Genomic DNA, 27,894 nt, shown 5'->3' on the forward strand with positions numbered 1-27,894 from the left:
GTTGTACTTTTGTTAAATATTTTTTAGCTCCCCAACATGTAAAACTTTTAAGCAACTGTTTTGATTCTCCCACACCCTGTAAAATCTTTGTATGTATAAAGGCCTGCTTCATACTGGGATTGAAGTGCCTGGCCCCTTCCCCCTTCACTTCCTTTGAAATAAATTTTTTTAAGCTAACCTGTCCCAAAAGACAGAGGTCAGACCCCAGCCAATGGAGAGAAGACTCAGTCACCACCTGCATTCAAATAAGCCAAATCCAAGTCCTGGCCAGAGCGCTTGCTCCTGCTGTCGTGAGAGCACAAGAGTAAGGTGTTCCCTTGTCAGGACACTTCAGCTGGAGTGCTGGTCTCTTCCTTGGCGACCCGGGTTATTTGAAAGGGGGTGGTGAGACCCTATCCCCAGAAACAACACTAGTGAAATACTTCTATATATACAAATAAGACTATCCAAAACCCAAGACAATGACAACACCAAATGCTGGAAGGATGTGGAGAATCGGGAACTCCCGCTCATTGTCGTGGGAGCGCACAAAGGAAGGGCAGGAATGGAAGGCAGTTTGGCAGTTTTTCACAAATTAAAACATAATCTTACCACATGGTCTTGCAGTCAGGCTCCCATTTTACCTAGCAAAGTTGAAAGAAGGGAAGTTTAGAGCAGCTTTCGCTCACCTTGGAAAGAAGACTACTCAAGCGGGTGTGTAGGAACAGGGTTATCAGTGATGGTGAGGTCTGGGGAACAGACAGTAGAGAACAGTGGAAACACTCTACAGGAGACTGTGACAGGGGCTCATGCCAAGCTACTGTAACAGCAGTCCATGTCTACAGTCATCTGCCCAAATCCACACACTCTGCTACACCAAAAGTGAAGGCTAAAGCCAATGAGTGTTAGAGTAATGAGGGATACATCAATGTGTGCTCCTAAGTGTAACAATTGCACCTCTACCGCTTGGTACATGAGAAACCTCTCTGGACCTTGCTCTCAATGTTGCTGGTAACTGAACTTTGCTCAAATAAATAAACAAACAAACTATGTTAAATTGTTTTCATAGTTACAAAATAGATGTCTATAGATTGAGATAGGGTCAGCATGACTATAAATAAATTCCCAGCATTAAAAATGTCATTAAATCCCTGGAAGAACATCTGTAATTTAAACAGTAAGCTAACAACCGTATTAATTAAACTAGCCTGTTGCATCCTTTACTTTTGTTTATCTTGATTAACACCGTGGATCTGAAAGTGATCAACAGTGTTATACTTCCAAGGATCTACAAGGGCACCCAGCCACTCAGCAGTATCGACTGGCCTCTTATATTTTTTTCCTACAAATGAGTTATTTTCATCCTGTTTGACTGCTAAGCATGTCAGCTTAAATTATTGTTTGCCTGACTCCGGTGAATTTTAAATATTCTTCACTTACAATGGTTCCACCAATAAATAAATGCAAGACGGTGAGAATGCTCATGGGAAGGCAGGAAGAAGAGTTCGGCTGCACACAGGAGAAGGGTCTTTCTTAAGGTAGAATAATCAACTTCATCTTCAGAAAGGCAAACAACAAAATGAACACTAGCCCAAAGGGTAAAGAGTTGGAGTCTGGTAACATTCTGGCAGAAACGGTGTGTTCACAAGGACACTGATTGTACAGGAAACAAAGCAACTCCGCAGCCCAAACTATCGGCTTTCCTGATCCTGCTCAACTCACTGCATCAGCTTTTCTCCAGACAAAAGTGAATTACTCTCATTGAATTTGAGTTAGTTTTCACCCCTCGGAGATGAAATGCTGACTTCTGATTCTGAAATTATGAATGTATGAGCAACTGGAGTTTCCATCCCTTAACCTCCAAAATGCTTACATAAGCGAAGGCTCCCAGGGGACACCTTAGTGTTTTCTCGCCTGTGTTCCCTCCCCCTCCCAACCCCTCTACTGTGGACTAGAACACACCGCAAGGATTCCATTATATACTTTCTAGCATCTGCCTGCTGCTCTGAATATCAAAACTCAATCATTTCTAACCAAATATCTCAGACCTGCAAGCCCCTTGCCTCCTTTCAACATTTTTCAATTGTATCTCCTTTAGATCTCTTTCACATTTGCAGAAACTTGTGAATGACAGAAACCTAAGTGGTCACCCAGGTTTCTTCGTGACCCAGTGTTTCAGTACACACTTACTGGGTGACCCAGACTGGACAGGGAGCACAGAATCAGAGCAGGGGAAAACATATTTCCAAAGAGCTACAACCACTATGGGGAGCTCCACAGTTCACAAATTACTCCTAGTAGTAGTAGTGGTGTGTGGCCCATGCATGTACATGTGTGTATAAATGTTGTCCATGTACATGTAGAAGCCAAAGGTCGATGTCGGGTTTCTTTCTCATCACCTTTCACCTCATTTTCTGAGACACGGTCTCTTCACTAAATCTGGATTTCACCACCTGGTCACTGAGCTCTAGGGATCTGGCTGTCTCTGCCCACCACACTCCATAATGAAGTTACAGGTGAAGCCATCAAACCAGCAAGCTTTGCCCACTGAGCTATCAGCTCAGCTCTGTGATGATTAATCTTTTTTTGTATTTTTTATTGATATTTATTGAGCTCTACATTTTTCTCTCCCCCCTCCCTACCTCTCCCCTCCCCCTTCAATCCTCCCCCAAGGTCCTCATGCTCCCAATTTACTCAGGAGATCTTGCCTTTTTCTACTTTCTACTTCCCATGTAGATTAGATCTATGTAAGTCTCTCTTAGTGTCCTCACTGTTGTCTACGTTTTCTGGGATTGTGGTTTGTAGGCTGGCTTTCTTTGCTTTATGTTTAAAATCCACCTATGAGTGAGTACATGTGATAATTGTCATTTTGTGTCTGGTTACCTCACTCAAAATAATGCTTTCTAGCTCCATCTATTTTCCTGCAAAATTCAAGATGTCATTTTTTTTTTTTTGACAATTGCTGTGTAGTACTCCATTGTATAAATGTACGACATTTTCCTTATGTATTCTTTGGTCAAGGGGCATTTAGGTTGTTTCCAGGATATGGGTATGACAAACAAAGCTGCTATGAACATAGTTGAGCACATGTCCTTGTGGCATGAGTGAGCAGATGATTAATCTTTATAAATGTATGAGCGACTGGTGTTTCTACTTGATGGCACTGAGAAGATCTTTGGAGATTAGAAATCATCTTTGTGTGTGTGAGGGCATTTCCAGGGCATAAGGGAGGCAGATTGAATGTGTGTGGCACCATAGGGGCGGGAGACAGGGTAGGGTGAAATAAAAGGCTAAAGGGGAGAATGGAGAGAGCGGGTTCTTTGGCTCCACTGCTGTGTGTGTGCGCACAAGTGTATGCGCAGGAGCACAGCCATGCATGCATGTGCGTGTGTACACTCTGCTCTGAGGTAGGCAGCCGTTACTCTATGCTCCCACCACTGATGCCCCTGCCTCACCTCAACCCCATAGTTAACAGAAGTACAGGCTAAAAGCACTGAAGCCATGAGCCAAGATAATCCACTCCCCCTGGAAGCTGCTTCTCAGGAAGCTTGGTCACAGATATAGCAGGCTATTTAACACAAGAAAACTGATTTTCATTATACATATCAGTTCTCCTGTCCACAATCATCTGTATTTTATTCTTCTAAATAGACAGCTCAGCTACAATTTCTATAAGGCCTCGGTAACACTCATGAAAGCTGGTGAGATTCGAAAACAAGTAATTCTAAAATTACTCTCCTTTGAAGTCTAAGCAAATGGAACACAAATATTGAATCTACAAATTCCGTCAATCAAATACAAACACTGTATGAATTTCTAACATGGAACCAGCTCTTTTGAAAGTTATGATACTTGAGTCACATGAAAACCTAACCTCTCTTCCCTAGATGCAATCACCTCACGGCCCTTCAGAGACATAAGCTTCATTCTCTCCTGGACTTAAGAAGTATTTATAAAACAACACAACATAATTAAGTTGAGCTCATTTTGTCATGTTCAAAGAGATTCTTAACATTTATTCAATTTCACATTCAGAAAAAAAACACAATTGAGATTAAAATGAAATATCTCCCGCAGGTTTTAATTTATATCCCATATTTAGTGAGAACACAATAGAGTTGGACTGCAATTTTATACTCATCATTGGCTTTACTTCCAAACTGAGAGATCATAATTACCCAGAAAACACAAACATGATTTTGACTTCTTTTGCAATTTCAACCCACTGCAGAGTTAGTTAATACTGCAGATCTTGTGGGAAGAACCCTATCACACGGTGCTCTGTGAGAATGTGACAATCTGTAACCAAAAAAAAAAAAAAAAAAAAAAAAAAAAACACTGTATCTAAATAGTCAATTGTATAATGTTGGCCCACATTTCAGCATTGACTTATAATATTCTGAAAACTTTTGTTAACAGGTAGGCCTGGTAGCAATGCTTATAATCCCTGTTACTCAGGAGGCTGAGCTAAGAGGATAACAGGTTCAAGGCCCATAAGAATTACATGTAAGCTCAGAACCAGCCTGTGAAATGTACTGAGACATTTGTGTTGAAATAAAAAGTAAGAAGAGGGCTGTGGAAATAGTTTAATGGTAGAGAACTGGCTTTGCACACACAAGGCAAGGTTCTGTTCCCCAGTGCAGAATTCCTCCTAACACCCCAAATAAAGTTAATAATACTGGAACTATCTCCAATGACTACATCAACACAGAGGTTCATTCTTACACGAATTTGGAATGAAGCGGGGTGATGGGGAGATGTAGAATATGCATTTATGTTTAGTTTTTCAAAGAAATGAACAAAAACAGGAATATGTCAAGTACATACAATAATCCATATATTACATGATCTGCCTACATCATCTCTCTGACTCCTCAAAAACTCCAAAAATACAAGTATTATGTGATCATAATCTTTCCTCCCAGAAGGAGAGACACTAAGAGATGGAACAACATATAACTAAAACCTAAAATTCTAATGAGGATGTCCAACACTGTGACATTGCAACATGACATTATACAATTGTGCCAAGCCACTTTCCCATCTATTCTGGGACACATGCAGCTCGTGGGCCTTAGGTTGAGCATGCCTGCCTAACAGACGAAAAGCCATGCAAAGTCACCCAAAGAGCACCGTACTACAGTAAGTTCATAGTGTGGCATCAAGGAAGAAAGTGGAAGCCTGGGTTTCTGAAACGGTGTGCCCCTCCCTACAAATCCGTGTCCTCCTGGAACTTTAACGGAACTGGTGCAAGACTACTCACAACATGGCCAGGGAGCAAAAGGAAGGAAAAGGATGGGCTATGCCCTATGGTCTCCTGCAAGGGCACAGCCCCAAGGACATGAAGATATTTCACCAAACCCGCCTCTTTAATGTTTCACCAGCTCCTAATAATACCTTCCTGGCGACTTAGCCACCAAAAAATGGCCCTGTGTGGAGAATTCAAAATCCATGTGGCAGGGCTGGAGGTTGCTTCAGTGGCTATGAACACAGCTCCCGCAGATGGTCCAGATCCAGTCCCCAGCGCTTGCAAGGCAGCTCCTAACTTCCTGGAACTCCAGCTCTCAGGGAATCTGACATTTGTGGCATCAGATATGTACTCTCATGCACATACATGCTCCACAGATACATACACATAATTTTAAAAATTATTAGATTGGCCGGACAGGTGGTGGTGCACGCCTTTAAATCCCAGCACTCGGGAGGCAGAGGCAGGTGGATCTCTGTGAGTGTGAGGCCAGCTTGTTCTACAAGAGCTAGTTCCAGGACAGGCTCCAAAGCTACAGGGAAACCCTGTCTCGAAAAAAAACCTGTGTGTGTGTGTGTGTGTGTGTATCTTTATTTATATTATGTTATATGCGTGATCTGCCTGCATGTATATATGTGCACCACGTAAGTGCTTGGTGCCCAAGAGGGCACCGGATCTCCTGGCATGGCAGTGAAGGGAGGCTGTGAACCATCGCATGTGTGCTGGAACTCAAACGTCGGTGCTCTGCAACAAATGCTCTTAACCACCGACCCATCCTTCCAGCCCAACACATACACATTAGTTAAAATTTAAAAAAAAGAAGAAGAAAAAAGAAAGGAAGAAAGAAAGAAAGAAAGAAAGAAAGAAAGAAAGAAAGAAAGAAAGAAAGAAAGAAAGAAAGAAAGAAAGAAAGAAAGAAACCACGTAAACCCCCAAACCCAAACTACAGCTCACAGCTACACAGTAACAAAACCAGGGAATGCTGGTGGCTGGCAGAAACTCAGAAGGCACATGAAGGGGTCCTCCCTAAGGCCTCACAGATCTCACGGTCCTCTTTGACTTCAGGAGTCTGGTTTCTAGAACTCGAAAACGACACATTTCTGTTGCTAAAAGCTACCCCGTTTTTAAAGCAGCCTGGAGGAGCTCTGGCATGTGAGAACAGAATGTAATGAATCAATAGCACAGCGGTGCCAATATCTCATCTGCAAAGACCAGATGAGAACCTGAAGCAGAAGCAGCAACAGGAGCCAGCCGGTCAGAAGATAACCAGGCTGGCCTAGTTAGCAAATGGTAACTAGTGTCAAATGACAACCACTGGTGTATTTCCAGCCACACACCAGCAGCTGTGATAAACTCCCCCGTGACCGTGAACACTGCTTATGAGAGGAGAGGGTGATTTTGCTCTAGATTACAGCTCTGTCTGGCTACAGGAAGCACAAGAGCTTCACAACAGGAGACATTTGCAAGTATAGCCTCCCTTAGGGCTCGCGCGTCCTTAAATAAAATTTCATTATTCCTCATCAGCTTGAAATTTTGACTCTAATATCCATGGGTCGTGCGTCTCGTGGGAAAGTCTGTTAACTCTATGATGTACGATCTGCTGCTTTTCTATTCATTCTTCTTGCATTCATCCAGCCAGCCATCTGTGCAGGTGTGAAGCCTGCGTTCAATAAACACCACGGAGAACATACTAGGCAACAGGCATGTTTGTGCCTACAGATATGGGAATAAACATGACAAACACATGTCTGTGTCTATCTTTTGAGGAACTGACTTTTGCAAAAATGAAAGAGGGGTGTGTGCGTGTGTGTGTGTGTGTGTGTGTGTGTGTGTGTGTGTGTTTGCATGTAGACCATATGTCAACCTTGGGTCAACCTCAAACTTGAATACTGTTCCTCAGGAGCTGTCTATCCACCTTGTTTATTCAAAGTTGGTGTTTCACTGAGCCCCGAGGGCACTAATTTGGCTTAGGCTGGCAGGACAGCAATGCGCAATGATCCACCTACCTCCACCGCCCACCCCATCCTCCACCTGAACCCACCATGTTCAGTTTTGCTCCTGGAAGCTAGAGACCAAATTCAGATCCATGGCAGGCATTTTTTCTGATTGAACTATCCACTCACACCCCGAGAGACATTTTAAAAAATGATTTTAAGTATAGGGAGAAATATCAAGGAGACATGGTAAGTGGTAGGAAGGCAGCAGACGAGGTGTACAGATGTCCAGACTGTGCAAGATGTAAGGGAATCTAACCATGGAACGTGCTGGAGCTTTTACTGGCCTCCCCACAGGCACAGCATGACCAAGAGTGAAGTATCCTCAGCATCACACAGAAGCAAAGCCAACTACAACAACAGAGAACAGGGACCCAATCTTCCACGCATTATCAATGAATCTGGATTTTATATTGAGTAATGGGAAGTAATTGAAGAGACTTTAAGTATTAGACTCAGCTGTCTCTGTGAGCAGAAACAGTAATTTGCCTAACACTGTTTCATCACTTGCGCGCGATAACTGTGATGATTCAAGGAGACATATGAATAATTCAAGCTAAGCCCATCTGTAAAAAAAAAAAAATGCTGCTTTGGCTCTTTTAACAATTGATGTACATTTAAATGTTAGATGAAAAGGCTAGTTTCCCTGTATTTATAGCTTTAAAAGTTTTACACATTTGTGAGCCATTGTTCTACAGTAGGACCACACACCCCAGTCAGATTTTCCTGCAGAGGCATTGCTTGCCTTCAAGATCCTCAAATGTCTGGTCAGTGTAGGACAGAGATCCTTCATTGGGGGGGGGGGGGGGGGGGGGGCAAAACCGGAAAATCATGCCTGTCGTAGATACTACAAGTCACTGCTCAAAAATGTCTAGCACAGAGTGGGGGATAGAGGGCAGGAGAAATGGTTCAGCGGATAAAAGGGGTAACAAAGGTGCTGGCCGCACAAGTATAGGAGGAATTCAGATGCCCTGAACACACAAGGCTGGGTGAACTTGGGGCCCACCTGCAATCACAATTTGAGGGAGGCAGAGAGCAAAGTGGCCAGCCAGACTAACTGAAACTGTTGAGCCCTAGGTTCAGTGAGAGACGCTGCCTCAGTATGTATATAGTGGATCAAGGCGCACTATACATACAAAACAGTCAAACAATAAATTTTTAAAATTCCAAAATATTAAATTATACACATATTAGGTTAAATATACATTAATTAAATTTATATATAAAAGAAGATACCCCGGGTCAACCCCAGATTTCCACACACATCCATATGGAAAAAAAGCAATAGACAGAGGTTTCCATACCACAAGATACTAAGGAGAAACCAAGATTTTCTACATCATAAAGGCACAATGAGGCCATCGGCATCTAAATTTATCCAGGGGCAGGAACAAATACAAAGAAGACAATTACAAATATAAGTGAAAATGCCCAAAAACAGACAAACAAAAAAGCTGGGTATGGTGATGTACCCCTTTAATCCCAGCAACTGACACAGTAAAACCCACTGTTTGAGGGTTTTGTTTGTTTGTTAAAGCAATTAAAAAGAAAAAAAAAAGTGTCAGTCACAGTTTGCTTAGAGCATCCCGGCAGCTCTCCCAGAGTGGTTTCTACAGGACATTAAAATCCTCATCCTATACACCTCAACTTCAGCCCCTCAGAGAGCATATGGGAATATAACCTCGCAAGGCAACTGTGAGGATTTGTGAGTTGATAGGTGTGAAATGGGACTGGGGAGATGGCTTTGTGGATAAGAGCACTCAATATGAACGCACAAGGACCTGCATTTGGATTCTCAGCCCTACACAAAAGCCAGGCAAGATGGCATGCACCTATAATCCCAGCACTGCTGGGGAACCCTGGCTCTCACTGACCAGCCATTCTAGTTAATGGGGAAGTGCCATGTTCCATGTGAGATCTTTCTCCAAAAAAAAAGAGTGGAAATCAACCGATGAAGATACTCAATGCCGCCTTTGGCTTCCACATACGAGCACGAGAGCACATGTGAGGTGCGCGTGTGTGCACACACACACATACACCCTACAAAAGCTCAGAACCATGCCAGGTACATAGTTAACTGCTGGGTAAAAGTTGGCTCTTTATTTAAAAAAATAAAAATAAAAAGCCTGGCGGTGGTGGCGCATGCCTTTAATCTCAGCACTTGGGAGACAGAGGCAGGATCTCTGTGAGTCTGAGGCCAGCCTGGTCTACCGAGCTAGTTCTTGGACAGCCAAGGCTACACAAAGAAACTCTGTCTTTAAATAAATAAATAAATAAATAAATGTTGTCTCTTGTTTCTATTTTTCGAGCACCTTGTTGAATGTGCATCCACAACTCTCTGAGGAGTCCTGCGAATAGCAAGCCAGTTGAGCCTTATGTATTCCAGTTTTGCTCAATCTTGGTTTGCACAAACACTCCTATTCCTGCTGCACTTTCTCTCTGGGCAGCTCAACAGGTCCTACTGAGTTCACGGTGGATGTGCAGCCCAGGCCTGTGTGCACCTTGCCTCCCTCCACACTTGTCACCCAGCAGCAGAGATTTTGTTTAGTGCCTCAGGAGCAGGCAGAAGTAAAGTCGTGACTGTGGCATAGCTCACCTGGTAAGGTGCTGGCCCAGCATGCACTCAGCCATAGGTTCAACTTTCGGAACTGTGTAAACCGGGTGTGACGTCACAAACCTATAATCCTAGCACTTGGGAAGTAGAAGCAGGATCATCTTCCACGTACAGAATTAGAGGCTAGCCTGAGCTATGTAAGACTGTTTCAAAAGTAAATAAGAAACTAATATTTAAACGAAAAGAAAACTTCAATCCTTTTAAATTTCTATTTCCTCAGCTACTGGGTCATCTTTGACATTTCCTTTAGAATATAATCCCAGAGTAATAAAAGGCCTCAGTGGTATTTTACATAGTTTTGGTAGCACATAAAAAGGTGGTGTAAAGGTCACACTCAATGACAATAAAGGGCACTTTACCCAAACTTGGTACAAAAACCACTCACTTTGGCCCAATGCGAACAAACACAAACCACCTAGAGCCAGTGACACAGAACTCCCTGGGGCGAGCTGGGCAAACAGAAGAACTCTGTTCACTCTAGGATACCTCTGCCTACTCCATTGGCCTAGAATGCTAACATTCCCATGACAATTAGTATACGATGGACTGCTAAACATGGAGGACACCATCCTCTCCCAAGTCTACAGAGACTACCCAGCTTGCACTCTTTCTAATGTATTCACCCAGGCCTCACAAGAACCTCTGATATAAATACTTTCATCTCCATTTGGCAGGCGAATAAACTGAGGCACCAAGCATAGCATACCTGCGATTGTATAACAAATCAAAGGAAAATGGATACAAATCAAGACTCTGCCTCCAAAGTCTTGATTTTTCTCCACTATTTATATATATATGGCTGTAATTTAAAAAATTTTTTAAAATATGGTTTTAAATGTTATGTATTTTATAAGCAGTTTTGTGTATATGTGCTCACTCATGCATGTGTGCATTTGTGCGTGTGTACGTGTACATGTGTGCGTGTGCAGACCAGAGGCCAACCTCATTGTTACACCTCAGGAGCTGTCTACCCTACCTCTAACCTAGCGCATCTCTGCAGCCTCGTTACCAGAGCTTTAAAAGGGATGCCTGTCATTAATGACCACACTTTCTCCAAGTATCAGCCAGACTTCTGACACTGAAAAGCCAACCCCGTAATTGATCACACTCGGAAGTCATTTCTGTTGTTTTGGATTTCTCAAAATGAATTCAGTTTCTACTTGTATAGATTAAACCTTAAAGGAAATTTTATTACACTAGATAAGACAAGGGTTTCCTCTCAGTCCAAATAGATGCTGGTCTAAAGATAAGTAAGATGCTAGCAAAAGAATGTTAATCATTCAACCTAAAAGTATTTGTACTGGATCCAAACCTAAGGTCCATTTATCCCGATGATCTCCTCCACACTCCTCTTCCCTCCTATCCCTTCTTCCCATAGGAGTTTACTGACACCAACAGGATATTTCTAGACATCATCACACCCAGTGAAAATGAACCTTCAAAGGTGTGACTCTGCTCATGAAAATACACCTGCAAATAGCATTAGGAACTGGGGGGGGGGGGGGGGGAGGTGAAACAAATGAAGAGTTATTGGCCAATAAATCTAAGAGCCCCAGCGGGATTTCTGTGTAATGAGAAACCATGGAGATAAACATAAAATATTACTTCTAGATCCAATCAGTCCACAGTAAAATGATTGACACGGAAGCTGGCTTGGTTGAGAGAAAGTGCTCACGGAAAGGGCCTTCAGTTGAGGCTGACCACAAGATCGACCCCAGTCAGGAGTGTGACAAAGAGCCTAGGAGACACAAGACACTGTTAGGCTGCATAGTGATCACATCGAGGGAAGGAAGAGAGATACAGCCTGCAAGGGGGCCAGGCAGGCTACACCCGTGTTCAGGGAGCATGTTCCTTTGAGAAAAAGCAATCACGAATGTGAAGTATCTGAAAATTAAGCTACCACAGGTCTCTGGCTTTATAAAACTGCAGCCTAAGCCCTTCCATAGCACATACTCCCCCTTCCTACCCTACGACACTCTTCCCATTGCATCTCCATCTCCAACCCCATAAACTGCTCTGACATAAATTAGTTGTTTCTTTTTCTCCTGCAGGATAAGCTCTTCCCCCCTCCCACCCCCCTTTTATTCACTGGTGCGTCCCAGCGATATAAAACAGACCCATAACAGATGTTCGATAAACTGCATGAATTCATTAATTCTTCTGAAAATACTGTGGACTCCAAACTGGAAAAGAGAAGGAAGAGGTGAAACATCACTGACACGGAATGTTTAAATAATTACAGCTCTAGTTTACTCATCACCAACCCTGATGCTGAGATGAACAAGATACGTTTCCATCTCAGATCTGCCGTTCATATGCAGCTACACTTCTCAGAGAAACAGGCAAACTGAAAATACAAGCAGCTGAGAATAAGAAGGAAACGCACTAAGTTCGGAAGAGCAGGCAGCCCTTCTCTCTGCGTACTACTGTGGTGACTACATAAGAAAAGTGTGAGCCGGGCAGTGGTGGCGCTCGCCTTTAATCCCAGCCCTCTGGAGGCAGAGGCAGGCGAATCTCTGTGAGCTCAAGGCCAGCCTGGTCTACTAGAGCTAGTTCCAGGATAGGCACCAAAGCTACAGAGAAACCCTGTCACAAAATACAAAAAAAAAAAAAAAAAACTGGGACAAGCATGCTAGAATGCTAGTGGGTAGAGGTAGAGGCTGGAGGATGCCAAGTTGGAAACCAGACTAGGCTACATAATGAGAACATGTCTCATAAAAGAATAAAATAAATAAAATTAAATTAAAGATATAAAGTAAGATAAAGTATATTAAAGAACTTTTCAAATCTGACTTATAATAAAAGTCTCCATGAATGACCATCCACCCTCACGTAATGCCTTCCCAGTTCTTGTAATGTGTCATGTGAGGAACCCACCAGGAGAAGAGCCAGCTCTCAAACTGACACCAGATGCGACCGTGTGCAGCGTTCCCAAACTCTGCATTCAGTGATGGCAGTGGCTGTGTAACACGGGCCATGATATTTGGCCAAAATACCAATCACTGGGGTGATATTTTGATAGTGGAAACTGATAACCACTACTCTCTGCCCAGAGCTGACAAACAACCAGCACGCTACCGAATACTCCCGAGGATCGAGGATCGAAGCTCAGGCAACAACATAACAATGAATTCACAAGTAGTTTTTCAGGCTGAACCAGGAACACAGCTTAAACAGAAACTAGAGGACGCCACTTGTCAAGGGCAAGCAGGAAGAAATGGTGCACTGTCTTCCTCCAGGCTCAACTGTTCTTCCAGCAGGGATTCCAGCTGCTTGTGCTTCCTTTTCCTCCTGCCACCCTAACAAAAGTCCGGCCTTGGTCCCTCTATTCGACTATGCCCTTCCACCTGGGAAGATTCTAAAACTGCAATACACATGCGACTACATGAAGTCTCCTGGGCATGCTTCTAAATAAGTAGAACTTGTAATGCCATTTTTTTTAAATATGAAAGGTGTAGTTCCTCCTTTCAAAACTACCTTCTCATATAAAATCCAACCCCAGTAGGAGCTGTAGCCTAAGGAAAACTGCAACTTGTGACATGTCTGTCTTTACAGGCTGTGAGCAAAACAATGAGATCTTTTATTCAGATGAACCCTCAAAATGAATGAGTAATTACAATCACATACACAATGATAATGGGTGAGCAGGACCTGCAAGCCTGTCAGATCCCTTGCCGCAGTCAGTGAGAAAACCTGTGACGATGAACCTGCACGGAGAGCAACCCCCTCCAGCTCATTCATCTTTTCTCCTCCATCTTCTCAACGCGCCTTACAAAGAGCGGCGGCTCACGAGTTCAGGGACACTCGGTCATCCATTGCACAGGCAGAGAAAGGGAGAAACAATTCACACCAGACAGCGCAAACACCAGCTCCTCATGCAACCTGACACCTTTTCATGCTGCAGGAGCCATAAAAGATGTAAACCACAACTAACATCCACAAGCTAAACACTACAAACCACAAAACAGACTCGGAATACAGCTCAGTGGTAGAGTACTTACTAAAAGTCACCAGGCCTTTGGGCTGGGTCCCCAGAACCAACACAAACAAAAAGCCTTACAACACAAACCAACTCCTAGAAATGACCCAGGATGAGAAGCCAAAGGGATACCAAATGGTTACAGAATAGGAAGTGGCCTGAGTCAGAAATCCTGCGATCAGGGGGGAATAGTGGCACACGCCTGAAATTCCAGCACTCAGAAGAGGCTGAGGCAGGAGGTTTGCTAATCTGGGCTGCACAGTGAGTTAGTTCCATGTCAACCTGGTTACACAGCATGATCCCGTTTCAAAAACCTAAAAGGGAGGGAGGAAAAGTGAGAGTCCATCCTGGATTCCAGTTCATTCTTTGTTTTACTAATACTTGTAACTGAGCAAGTTTGCTAAAAACAAATTGTAGTTCCTTTCATCAAAGAGAAAAAAAAAATTTTTCTCATGCATCTCATAGCTGTCCTAGAAGACTAAATGACATTTTTTTAAAATTGCATCTAAAGGAAAAGCCAGGTTTTTCCCATTTCATCTCAGTGTTTCCTACACCCTCTGTAAGTCAGCTGGATGGATATTCATTCAGCGAAATGAGCCCCTGGGTTCTGGTGGCTTCTTCATCTTTGCAAACTGTATGCTGGAGCAGTCAGCATGCTAGAAACATAACAACCTATGAGTGGATTTGACTGTGAGTGTGTCTAAGTCTGAAACAGTGTGTGGAGGGGAACACTGCATTTCCTTACAACTGTGTTCCTCTACACAGTAAACCCATCTACAGACATAGTGAAGGATAAACACAGTGAAAAGCCTGAGAATCCCAGCATCTCCAGAAAAAACAACCCTCACTGTGTTTGCTTTTGGAGGGCGAAAGTGAGCATAAACCACACAAAAGACATCACTGAACGGTGTTCTCTATCTAGTGAACATCTTCATCTGATTTGTGCACCATTTTCTGTACAACCCTTCTTCCGTGTACCCTAAACTAACACAAGAAAGCCTCATTACAGAATTACAGGTCATTCCTTCACTGCACTGTCCAACAAGAAAGGATCCCAGACATCCTGACCAAACTTGCACGGAGCTAATAGGAGCACCAGAAACTACAGCACCAAGAAGCTGGGGCTGACTACACGCAGTGTGCGCCTTTCATTCACACTCCCTTGGCAAATGCACACTTACCAGTGACGATTTCAAACACACAGAACACTGCCTTTCCTTACACAGATCACAAAAATTCTTGTTTTGAGAATGTGCAACAAGCATTTACATCCCTGTCTCCACACCTCGCAAAAAAAAAAAAAAAAAAAAAAAAAAAAAAAAAACACTAAAGCTCTTAGTGGTAAAAGACAGGACACAAAAATCACACATGACACAGAAAGAAGGTCAAAGACAGAAAGCGGTATTCAAGACTTTAGCATCTCTTGCTGTCTTAGAGCAGTAAGAGCTGGAAAATGGCTGTCTTGCTTGGATTAGATAAAATATCACATTCCTAAAACTCTTCTAAAACAGGAGAAATCTTCAAGGCATCAGTGCGCACGCCCGCTCCTGCTTTGGAACCCCTTTCAGCAGCCCCCCCCCTTCTATATCCATAATCAAGAGTGTGCTCCCAGCAGCCCTAGATCCCACCTGCAGCAAAAGCTGACTGGCTCAGGAATGGACACCCGACAAGTTCTACCAATTAAGCCTGTCTTCTGAGTATGTAAATAAATCTGTCATATAATAAATTTGGGAAACATGGGTTTTCCAAATTCTACCATGTAGGCCAAAATTCAGACAAAGATCATCTGTGGAGGAAGATACTGTAAGAAAAGATGAGATTAAATAAGAAGTCTCGAAACTTTCTATTCCAAGTTTCAACCTTTCATGAGATTCCACTCCACCCTTGCCTGCTAGCTCTCCCTTGCTCTCTATTAAATCTTTTTCCACTTAAGGTAGTATCTGGAACAAAAATTGACTGTTTATATTGTTTAGATAAAGTACTTTCCTATAGTATCTTACATCATCCTACATTTCATTAATAATTATTAATTAATAATTATACCTATTAAGTATCTGTATCTATTCAATAATAATCAATAATAATAAAAATAGAGGAAATATCACCACCTACATCTACATAGGATTGATGTGGGAGTGTCATATATCAATCTGTTGATTTCATTGGTTAAGTTATAATAAACCAGCTGCTTGGCCTCATGGCTTGGAACATAGATGGGAGGAGTAAACAGAATAGAATTCTGGGCAGAAGAGGAAGTGAGGTCAGACTCTGCTCTGCTTCCGGAGAGACGCCATGCTCAGCTCTCCCGGGTAGACGCGATAGCTCTGCTCTCTGAGGCACACGCAATGAGGATGGACGGAGGCTAGAATCTTCCCGGTAAGCGCACCTTGGGGTGCTTACACACATCATTAGAAATGGGCTAGTCCAGGTGCGAGAATTGGCCTGTAAGGGCTAGAGTTCATGGGCCAAGCAGTTCTTTAAATGAATACAGTTTGTGTGTTGTTATTTCGGGCATGAGCTAGCCAAGCGGCCGGGGTGTTGGGGACGCAGCCCCGCCGCTCATATTTCAACATAGGATCTAACCAAAAATGCTCTATCAAAAATAAATATTAATGAAAGTTTACATTTCTTTCAATAACTACCTTTGGAACCATAAATAGTTATAAACTCATGTAATCTATTCAGCCTCTCCTTGGAGTCCTTTATGATCCCACATTTTTATTCATGGTCCCTGGCATGACCGCAGTCAAAATGCTGTGCTCTGAAGTCATGTGGAGGCTTGATCAAGATGAAGGATCTTTTCCCATGATGGACAGCTAATAGGGCTATTTGTCAAGAGACCTTATTTCAGTCAAGCATACTGATGCATGCCTTTAATCCTAGCACTTGGGGGGCAAGTGCAGGAGGATCTTTGTGAGTTCAAGGCCAGCCTGGTGTACACAGCAAGTTCCCTGGGTGGCAGGGGTCAGGAGAGGGGCTCTGGAGGCTTGTCTAAGAAGAAATGGAGGAGGAAAAGGAATTCCGAGGGTACACTGGAGTTATGTTCTGAGCAAATAAAGAAAGGAACCTGCCTAACTAGCCGCTGTCATGGGTAGTAGAAGCAGCCTACTGAGAAGGCGGGCATTGTTTCCACTCTGGTATACAAGGCAAGTTTCTCAGGAAAGACAAAACCAAGTTCTAAATAGGAATGAGGAACACTGTAAACAACAAGGAAACCAGAGGAAGGGCTACGTTTCCCAGAATCTAGGGTGCCACAACAGGAACACCCTTAGAAAATGCCCTGAAGCGGAAGTCTGAAGTATATATATATATAGCAGTTAGCTAGAAAAATAATATGTAATAAAGAATATTCCCTATGGAGGGAAATACGTGGTTCCAGGACAAAAGCTAGGGGAAGCGGGTAGTTTAAGAAACTGAAACATCCCATGATTGTGGTGTGAGAGGGGCAAACGGCACGACAGGGAGGGCTGGCTGGGTAGAGCTTGTAAGCTAGAACTCACCACTGAGGAGCAGATGCTGCCGACAGTGTCACACACAGGTGACCTCTGTAGCAGGAGACACAAGAGGCTTTGCTTCTGCCAGTATCACTACTGTGTAGATTTCGTTTTGTTCGTTAGAGATGGGTTTCTCCCAGTGTAGCCCTGGCTAACCCACAAACCGTGATCCTCACGCCTCAATCCAATGTTCACTCTTCTGGAATGATGTCTGAAACTCTCAGGTAGGGAGGCTGGGCCAGCCCCTAGGAGAAAAGTAACACTGAAGAGGCACAAAGTGCTCCAGGAACCCTCAGGGCCAAAGAGCAGACACTGGAGGGGACTTCCCAGTCGGCCACCAGTTAAAAAGGGCAGATGGGCAGGCCATGAACTCTCTCACCAGCAACACACAAAATCATGAGAAATGGCAAACCATTATTTCAAAGCCACCAGTTTTGCAGGTTTTATCAGTCAGCAACAGGAAAAGCCGGCCGGTGTTAGACAAGACTAAAAGGACCCGATCTTCACCCTAAAACCAACACGGAGAAGTATCATAACCCATCAGCACCAAGACTCCCACCTCAATACTGCAGATATTAAAGTAATACGGATAACAGTAGGATGAAAAGAATTAACTAGAAAATACGAAGAAAGGTGGCAGAATTGGGATTTCCAATGTTTCTGAAGCTGTTGGCAACCCATGGATTAACCACAAATCTAGTCTCACTCAGCTCCATATATTATATGCAAAGAGAGTCCACAGGAACATATGGGTGAACCATGATGGGGAAACCAGCAAAGAACTTTCTACCTTGATTATCCCTTAAGTGGCAAAGAAAAGAGAAAAGTGAGGTGAACATGTATGCAAAGAGATAGAAGGGTTACTACACCAAGGTGCTAACCTGCCAATGGAGCAGAGAAATAAATTGTGGTTGTCTTGCCAAAACAAAGAACATTCATTCGACACAATCCGAGTCAAACTCGGTTGTTTTTCTTTAAGTCTCCACCTAACTTTCTCTACACAGCAACTTTCCTCCTGCTGCTGGGTAAGGCTGTAAAGCTCGCCAAGATCTCTTCCACTGGTCTCTGTCGGCACTGGGGGGAGGTGAAAAGCAAAGGAGGAAGGGGCCCGTCTGCTGGAATCTCAATTGCAACAAGTTAGTACTGTCTTATTCCAAGGACAGCAGCGTCACAGCCATTTGGTGACACTCGTCCTCTCAGGCAACACCTGGCCAGCCCTTGCCCTTGTTCAAGGTTAGGGTCTTTGTGTGTTTTGAGTGACAACAGTCTGGGTTCAGTTCAGGAAATCCTCTCTTTCCCCAGATGGCTCACCAGGAAATTGGTTATAAGTCAGCTTGTTCCTGGAGGTGACCTAACCCGCTCACAGGGTGAGAAGGAACTTGCCTCTGGGGTTGATGGCCTCCCTTGGCCAATCTGTGGCTGGTGGTTCAACCGCAGAGCCACTGGCAGCTTAGGTAGCACGAATCCATCCCGAACATGTGCTTCCTGTATGGTCTGCACTGGGTATACACAACCACAACTCATCCTGCCTCACCTGCTAAACGCAAGTTTTTCAGACCATTTTTGTAAGGGGAGAGGGTACCAGGGATGCAACCCAGGGCCTCCTAAATCTAAGCAGGCGCAGTAGCACTGAACCACCACCTCCCCCACAATCACTGGTTTGGTTTTGTTTGCTTTGCTTCCATTGTAATTAACAGACAGAACCTTGGAGTACTGTATGATACAAAGAATGGGAGAAATACAAAGAAACTATATCAAAATCAGTAATTTTAGGGGTTGAAGACAAGGCTCAGCAGTTAAGAGCATATTCTAACCGTGGACCTGGATTCTATTTCCAGCATCCACATGACAGCACCCTCTTTCAGCCTCCACGGGCACCGGTTACATGTGTGTTACACAAACATGCATGCAGACAAAACATACGCACACATAAAGTTAAAACCTGCTCAGAAGGTTGGCATTTTTACCTAATGGAGGCTACTCTGTTAAATGGCTTCATTAGCCACTTAGAAACAGGAGAAATCAGGCATTCGGCTTACTAGAAATCAAAATGTGACAATTCTTTTAATTTTTCTTATTTGTATGAAGAAAGAGAACAGTTTTCAGAATCAAGGGAATGTGAACAAAATAATACTGTATTAAATGTTTGACCAAGCCCAGCAGTGGTGGCACACACCTTTAATCCCAGCACTCCAGAGGCAGAGGCAGGTGGATCTCTGAGTTCAATGCCAGTCAGGTCTACAGAGTTCCTGCCACAAAAAAAGGAGGGGAGGAGAAGGGAGGAGAGGGGAGGGGAGGGAAGGGGAAGGGATGGGAGGGGAGGGGGAGTAGATTCCATAAAAAATAAAAAATACATTCCAAGTTGCACATATGAGTAACTGTCCATTCTATCAAATGCAGACACATAAAGCATAGAAATTCTTACCTACTAAAAATTTTCTAGGCCACGGGTGTGGTTCAGTTGGTAGCACGCTTAGCTAACACACAGGAAGCCTTGAGTTTGACCCCTACCACCATAAACCAGGCATGGTGGTAGATGCCTATAATCATAGCATTTGAGTAGAGATCAGAGGTCCAAGGTCATCCTTGGGTACATATCAGGTCTGAGGCCAACCTAGGCTATGAGACCTCAAAAAAAAAAAATTTGCATCAAGTATCTAAGCAACAAATAAAAACAGAGCTAGTAAGATTAAAAAGGAATTTGGTCAATGGATAGGAATAATTTATTTCAGTTTAACTAAACCAAATCCTAAGCTAAAGCAATTGGGGGGGGCTGCTGCTTTGGGGGAGGGGAGTTAAACAAAACCCATGGTTTTGCACAAGCCAAGCAAGAGCTCTACACTGGTCCACCCTAGTCCCTACACTATTTAATGGACTTTAATAAATAGTTCTGTTCTCACTTCCCTGGCCACGGTGACCAAAGTGCTACACTCAGACTAGGAATGGACAAAATAACACTGTGAGATCTTAAGATGACTCTGTCAAAAATGACAACCACATATATATATATATACATATATTAAAGTTCAGAATAGAATATATGAAAACAACATTATGCAGGCATTTCTTTACGTGTAGACCTCTGCTAAAGGTCACAGGTGGAACCTCCTAGTCATCGGAACCAGCAGCTGTAGGTAGTCCTTGGCGCAGGAAAGACATGAGACTTATTTATAGTTTTCCTGAGACTCATGAAACATTTCCTGACATGAGACATCACTGAAGTCATCCCATTCTGATAGGCCAGCCCGGCACAAAGGGAAAGGTCCTACGAGACAAAAGGAAAGGCTTAGCCGAGGGCAGTGCGTGCGCCCTGTGTACTTTGCAGTGAGGATGCAACCACAGTAGGTAAACAGCAGGGCCAGCTGTATCCTGCCCTGCAGAACTTGTTCATTCGGGAGTCACTAATGTAAACACCAGCACTGTCACTTCTTTTTGTGACCTCTTCAAAATCATTTCATTATGACTATGTAGCTAAAGAGAAAAGCATAAACATGCCAGCTCCTACTTTAACTTACATCGCACATGGAAAGAGCAAACCACATCATGGACGAAACACACTCTTTGGACTTCCTTTGTCTCTAGAGTGGTACAGGAAGAATCTTTTCATGTGGTTCCTCAGTTTCCACAATTTGGTAACTATACACGGGAAACAACTCAGTCATATAACCTCTAGCAACAGAAAATGTGCACACCACATTTTAGCATCGTGATTATTATTTTGTATTTATTCATGTCTATACTGTGGGGTACGGGTGGGGTCAGTAACCCCCAGCACTAATGCTAAGCAAGTACAAAGAACTAAAAATAGATGACTTGACTTTACGCTGAACACAGACTAGAGAATGTAAACTATTCCAAAGAAACGTTAAAGGGCCTTGAAGATGTTTGTGATGTAAGGTCGGAGTATTGCAACAGTGAACATTATACTGCAGACCCATCCGAACAGGAAGTCAGGAGAAACGTAAGATAGATAAAATACCAATCTCCACTCCAATCTGCCCCAGAATATACTTGCCCACTGCATCAGACACTGAGAAAGAAAAGGGTGATTGATCGGGGAAGGTAACGAACTCAAACAACATGGTATCCAGAACTCTAGTGAGGGCTGTAAGCAAAGCCAAAATTAAACATATGCTTTCAATGTCAGTAACACACTGTGGCCATTTGAGAAATGTTTATTCCTATCATTGACTGTTCCTATCATACTGACTTTTTGCATCATTTATTATACTCTCTGGAGACTAAGGAAGAATAACAAAAAATCTTAAGTAACCAAAATGAAAAATGCAGAATGTTGAAATATCAGTGTGTTACAGGCTGTGAGCCGCCTAAGTGTCCTCTGTTCTAACCCTCTATCCCTTGGCATCAGAGACTTAACAACCTTGTGCTGCAAGCAAAGAAAAGGCATAAAGGACCAAGAACCCTCCCACTCTCAGGATATTGTTCTCATTTTTCCTTAATAAATCTATATTTAATTTGCTTTGAAAAAAAATGACCAAGGAACCCAGGAAAGACCTCTCCAAGTCCTATTTTGGGGAAAGTGGTTCAAGACAAGGGTTTCTCTATGTAACGGTCCTGGCTGTCCTAGAACTCGCTCTATAGACCTGGCTGGCCTTGAACTCACACTGTAGACCTAACAGGCCTTGAACTCATACTGTAGACCTGGCTGGCCTCGAACTGCCTGCCTCTGCCTCTCAAGAGCTGGAATTAAAGGCATGCACCACCACAGCCCTGCTCAAGCTCTATTATTCTTATTCCACTCTATTTCTTACTCCAAACAAAGTAGAGCTCCTGGGGTAAACAATCCTAGGAATGGGCAACCTCAAGAATGTATGATACCCATGGAAGTGAGGAGCCTTGCTTAGGAGGGTCAGGATGCTACAACAAAATGCTGACAGTCAATGAACTGCAACACAGATCTGGTCCTGGAGACTAGAAGTCTGGCAGTGTCGGGCTTGATGAGAGACCTCTCCTGGGCTGCCAACTGCTAACCACCTCATTGCACCTTCACACAGCAGAAAAGAGAAGTTTGTGGAATCTGTTTGTACACAGGCACTAATTTCCTAAATTCCTATTACCTTCTAGAGGCTCTACTTCTTTCTACTACCACACTGGGGGTAAGGATGTCAACATGTAAATTTGGGGAAAACCTGAATGTTGAGGTTACAACCAGAGTCCAGGCATGCTATGCTGAGATGAGTTCCTTACCTTTAAAATTGGCATCCCATTATGACCTTTGTTGAACTCTTAAGAGATGTAAGCAGAACTGTGTCTCACTGGAAGCTCTTGGTGGAACCCTAGGACTCACTGGTTAGCCCGCCCAGCATACTCGGTTAGTTCCATGGCAATGATATGATGATCCTGTGTCAGAAATCCTACCGAATGGCTCCTGTGAACCATACCCGAGGTTGACCTCTGACATCCACATGCGCACACACAAAGGAGGGAGGAAAAAGCCCTTCAATGGCCTACACCATCAGAAGAGAGTCACCTGTGCTTCTGAGAACTGTCACTCTTAATGACCCTTCTTACTTTGAACACATTTTTTTTTCTGTTCTTGCCACTGTTCTGTGAGGGCAGAAACACTCAGCAGGATTCCAACCCTAGTGTACGGCTTTGTCTTTTTCTTATTAGCACTACTGAATACAAAATCAATGGGCTGGAGAGATGGCTCAGCAGTTAAGAGCACTTGTCGCTCTTACCAAACTCTGGTTTGGTTCCTAGCACGGGCATGATGGTTCACAACACCCTGTAACTACAGTTCCGAGGAATCCTTAGAGCGCACGAGGCTCTGGGTTTTGTATAAAACAATTACAAAATGACTTTTTCCTGTGTTGTCTGAAGTATAAATTAACACATCTGTTTCCATCCTTCATGTCAAATTCATCGCACTGTTACAGTGCTCTGTTTCTTTTGAGGCAGTAAATATAGAAATGGTTTTCTGAAAAGTTTCTTTTGCATCTAAAGTCTCCAAACACACTCACACAAAAAGAAAGAAAGAAAGAAAGAAAGAAAGGAAGGAAGGAAGGAAGGAAGGAAGGAAGGAAGGAAGAAAGAAAGAAAGAAAGAAAGAAAGAAAGAAAGAAAGAAAGAAAGAAAGAAAGAAAGAATTAATTTCAGGAAATGCGTCCCTACTCCGTAAGATGCACGCACTGTGTGTACATAAACAACTAGTCATATACGTCATATACTAAGACATTCTAGCTCGCATTCCCTGTGACAATTTCACTCCAAATAGTCATAATTCGTCCAGCATGAGGCGAACAAAGCTTTTCATGAGTAATGTAGAGATTAAAAGACTTCATGGTCAAGTGTCGTTTAGTTACTTAATTCTGTATACCTTAATGATAGTACAAGTCTTATGGATATCCTGTTAATACTATAGAATTCAAAAGACCAGAGTTATTTCTTAAGTGGATTTTTACTTTTTACACTGTAAGTGTTAAAAGTATTACATAGCTTAAGCTTAATTTTTTTTTTTATTTTCCCAAAGAATGGTAGTCTTGGGGGGTGGGGACGACAGTCTTTTTAAGTCCATCTAAAGTGCCTGACCACGTGCACAACACAAGACAAGGGCCTGGGAGTCAGGAACCCATTCATCCATGTTTAATGTGCTTAAGGAAATGTAATAAAAGTGACCTGGAATTGTTTTGCCATTTGAAAAATGTACTAGTTAAACAAGTAGGATTACAGAGATGGAAAGCGCTATATAAATGCTAATGTCTTTTCAATGCCACGAGAAGATCCCTTTAAATATTATATATTCTCTGTGCAAGAAACTCAAGCTCTAGAAAGAACCCTCAACTCACCTAGGAAAACATTTGCAAAAAGGTTCCATATCCATATTATCAATTTCTTGCATCATTACAAACTAAAGGAATGTGGGAGATGGGGGTGGGGGGTTGAAATCCCACAATAGGAAAATGAGTAGATGATAAAAAAAGGTACAAAGTTTAAGCCAGGAGTCATGGTTCATGCTTATAATCCCAGTGGTAGAGAAGCTGAAGCAGGAAGATCCCTTTGAGTTTCAAGATCAGATTGAGGAAGAGGGCACCAATTTTGTAGTGTTAATACATTTAACAGCTACAAGTGTTTATTATGTAATACACTCATTGATTATACTGTGGGCATTCAATATATATAATACTGTGGGAAAGGGAACATGGAAGATAGAACATCATTCAGCACTGTGCCGTGTTCCAATATGCAGAAAGAGCAACAGAGAAAAGAAAAAGTGAGCTTAGGGCATGAGGGCATAAGTATGAGGTAACCAACAGATTTGCTGGAAAAGCCTGTCTTAAAATGCATATTCTCTGGCCATTCTCCCACACATACTGACTGTGAAGTCCCGGAAAGAGCAGGCACAAGAATCTGTGCTTCAAACCACCACGGCCACCCAGGAGATTCTGCAGTCACTGACAGTATACTCATTCTGAGTGCCTAGCATCTGCGAAACCCGCGGGGAAGGAACGAAAGTCTGGGGGAGGAATGCAGCTTTAATTCAGTGGCTTCAAGCAGAAGAGTGGCAATTTCTAAATTCTTTAACATTAAAGTTGTAGATCTCAAATACTCTATTTTTAATGACGAATCAAAATATCCCTGTGTTCTAATTTATTTTTCAATAAGAAAAAGAACACACAAGGAAGGTCAGCCTCCCTGAACAGCAGGGGTTGGAGGACCCCCCCTGGGGTGGCTATCAGCCTGAGGCCCTGCCATTTCCAGCCGTGCCTGCTAACCATAGAAGTACTGCCTTCCCAGGGAATTAAAGACCAGACATAACTAGTAATCAGAAAGGAGAGAGAGAGGGAGGGAGGGAGGGAGGGAGGGAGGGAGGGAGGGAGGGAGGGAGGGAGGGAGGGAGAGAAACAGTGCTACAGTCAGCATCTGTGGGTACAGGGGAAGGGCACAGCTCCCCACTGCCATCCTTAGCAACCCTCGGAATTCCCTTAAGGTTACAGGGATCTCAGCTGAGGTCAAACCAGGATTGATGGTTTCTCCTGGGTTAGCCAGTTTATGAAGCAGATTTGGAGATTAAAGAGCTTTAAGTACAGGTTTAAGCAGGAGAATGAAGAGGAGAAGATGCTCAAGACAGTGGAACAACAGCCCAGGTGTGGATATGAAGTCCAAGGAGAGAGAGAGAGAGAGGCGTGGCTCATCGTTTTTATAACAGTCATATGCAGTGTAGGTGGGGTTTGAGGTTATTATCGCTGGGCGGTTTCTGAGGGAAACAGTAGGATTACAATCAAATGGGTAAAAGTCAAGGCAGGATGCCTTTACTGTAAGCAAGTTCAGCTTGGAGATCCTTGATGAGCTGTCTCGTTGGATGTCAAACTGGCACAAGCTAGAGACATTTGGGACATTTGAGACGGAGCCTCAAATGAGTAAATATCTCCACTAGATGGACCTGTGGGCAAGCCTGTGGTTATTCCCTTAAATGAAGACTGTTGTCAGAGGGCCAGCTCACACGGGTGTCCTGAATAAACAGCACCCCCCCCCTCCCCCGTGGTCTCTCCATCAGTCCCTTCCCTAACTCCCTCAGTCATGGACTGTGATGTGGAACTGTAAAACGAAATAAACCATTTCTTCCTGAAGCTACTTTTGGCCATGGTGTTTCATCACAGCAACAGAAAACTTAACTAAGCCACTCAGGCATGGCCTGAGGAAAGGAATGAGGTCCTACACGAAGTCATGCACATTCAGCCTGGGTCACTGATACTTTAACATAAAGTGTCTGTACATAGAATGATTATTTACTCTCTGTTGACAGCCTTCATGGCATTTGTTAATTGTGCTGGAGTTCTTGGCTTCTCAGCTGGGGTGAGGCTTCAGCCAGACTCTAGGGTGACAAACTCCTTCCTCTTTCTGATGTCCTCATGATTTCTCTCTCCTCCCATTCTGACTCATTACTTCACTCCACAAGGAGCCCAAGGTGAAATACTTTTGCGAACCACAAACTCTCAGGGCCTCTCACTGGTGATTGCTGGTGGTTGCTGTTGCTGAGCTGGGCAGTCAGAAACCACTCACCCTTAGTAACATTTCATCATGCATTTCCTAACCTGGAAGACTCAAGCTTCGCTGCAGCCCGCTCCAGTCCTCTTCCAGCGCTTCTTTAGGCACTCACTTCAGCAAGCTTTTTATTGCCGGTGAATGAGCAACGCAGCCAAGGTGGCAATGAGATTCAGCAGAGACCAAAGCAGTTACCTCTATTTGTCTTGGCAGTGAGATTCAGTGAGGTGGTTATGCCATGTGCCCACAAGCCTGTTTTCAGTAACTCGTTTCCTGAGAACTGCATCCTAACTCTGCAGCAATCGTGCATGCACCTGCACGTGTGCACCCGCGCGTGTGCATGCTGCACACATAGTCCACAACTGCTTCGGTGGACTTCAAGGCAGGCAGGGCAGGAGTCAAGAAAGTGACGAAGAGGAAGAGCTCAATCGATGTGGGAGAAAACAAGGAGGCATTTAAAACTGTTTGGTCATTTTTCATCTGCAGATTAAGAAGGGACAGGAGAAAAGCAGATATTAAAGAAATACATCAGCTAATAAGTTTACACAATAAGCTTTTGAAAATAAATTTTAGATGACGGAAGAATGACAGCCAGGCAATATCTAAGTAACACAGTTTCTGTGTTTTCATCTCAGTTACTCCATAGGACAGCCAGCCGTCAAGGAAAAGTTGGCCCCTTTTCTATACTGGGTTTTGTCTGGTACTCTGGAGCTTTCTGTGCTGACTAACTATCCAAATATTAGTATGTGCATATTGCTATGTAAACTAACTCCCCATTTTTTACTTTGTGTAGTCCCTGAAGGAAACAGATCCTAATATTGCAAGAGAATGAGATCTAAAAGTCACAGCAAATAGTCAACAGTTCTCTAAAGCAACTAAATGCTGTCCTAACAGGTCTGGATCCTTTTATCTTTATGGTTGCATCTACACTAACTATGGGATTCAAATCTTTCGAAACCTCAAATGTATAGTAGGTAGACATTTTCTACATATAATTAAGAACTGTAGGTTCTGTTGGAAAGGATCATAACCTGAGCTACTCGGGAAGCCAAGGGTGCAGAGTCATACACCGGAATCCAGCTTTGGCTACACAATCAGTCTGTGCAACTTGGCAAGATCATGCCTCAAAGTCATGCATGGAAAGGATGAGCATGTATTTCAGTGTCAGAGGGCTTACCTACACCCAAGGCCCTGGGTTCAACCCCTGTACTGCAACAAATAAATAGCCCAGAGAAAATCCCATATAATCGAACTAACAGGAAAAATAACAGAATACACTCATCTTTCTAAATGCTTAACCTGCATCTGCACCTTTTAAGCACCTTTTAAGGGAGGAGGGCTGGGAAGATGCCGCCAGGGTGAAAGCACTCTTCTCAAAGCCTGAGGGCTGGAGTTCGGATAACCAGAACCCTTGGGGAAACTACATACAGTACATGAGGACTGTAATCTCCAAACCCAGTGAACCTCTAAGGGGAGATGAAAGGCAGAGACAGGAGAATCCCAGAAGTGTAGGGGGTCAGACAGCCTGGCAAATTCAAAGAGACCCACCCTGACTCAAACAAGGTAGAAAGGCTAGGGCC

At 43.4% G+C, this 27,894-nt stretch overlaps 1 protein-coding gene across 20 annotated transcripts in view; it reads right to left on the reverse strand.

The window, feature by feature from the left end:
• Magi1 (membrane associated guanylate kinase, WW and PDZ domain containing 1) overlaps nucleotides 1–27,894 on the reverse strand; it is a 602,777-nt gene that overhangs the window by 479,083 nt on the left and 95,800 nt on the right. The gene's annotated exons all lie outside the window — the stretch shown is intronic.

Source organism: Alexandromys fortis, unplaced genomic scaffold (assembly GCF_014885135.2).
Source record: "Alexandromys fortis isolate MF-2015 unplaced genomic scaffold, M_Fortis_MF-2015_v1.1 scaffold_111, whole genome shotgun sequence".
NCBI lineage: Eukaryota > Metazoa > Chordata > Mammalia > Rodentia > Cricetidae > Alexandromys > Alexandromys fortis.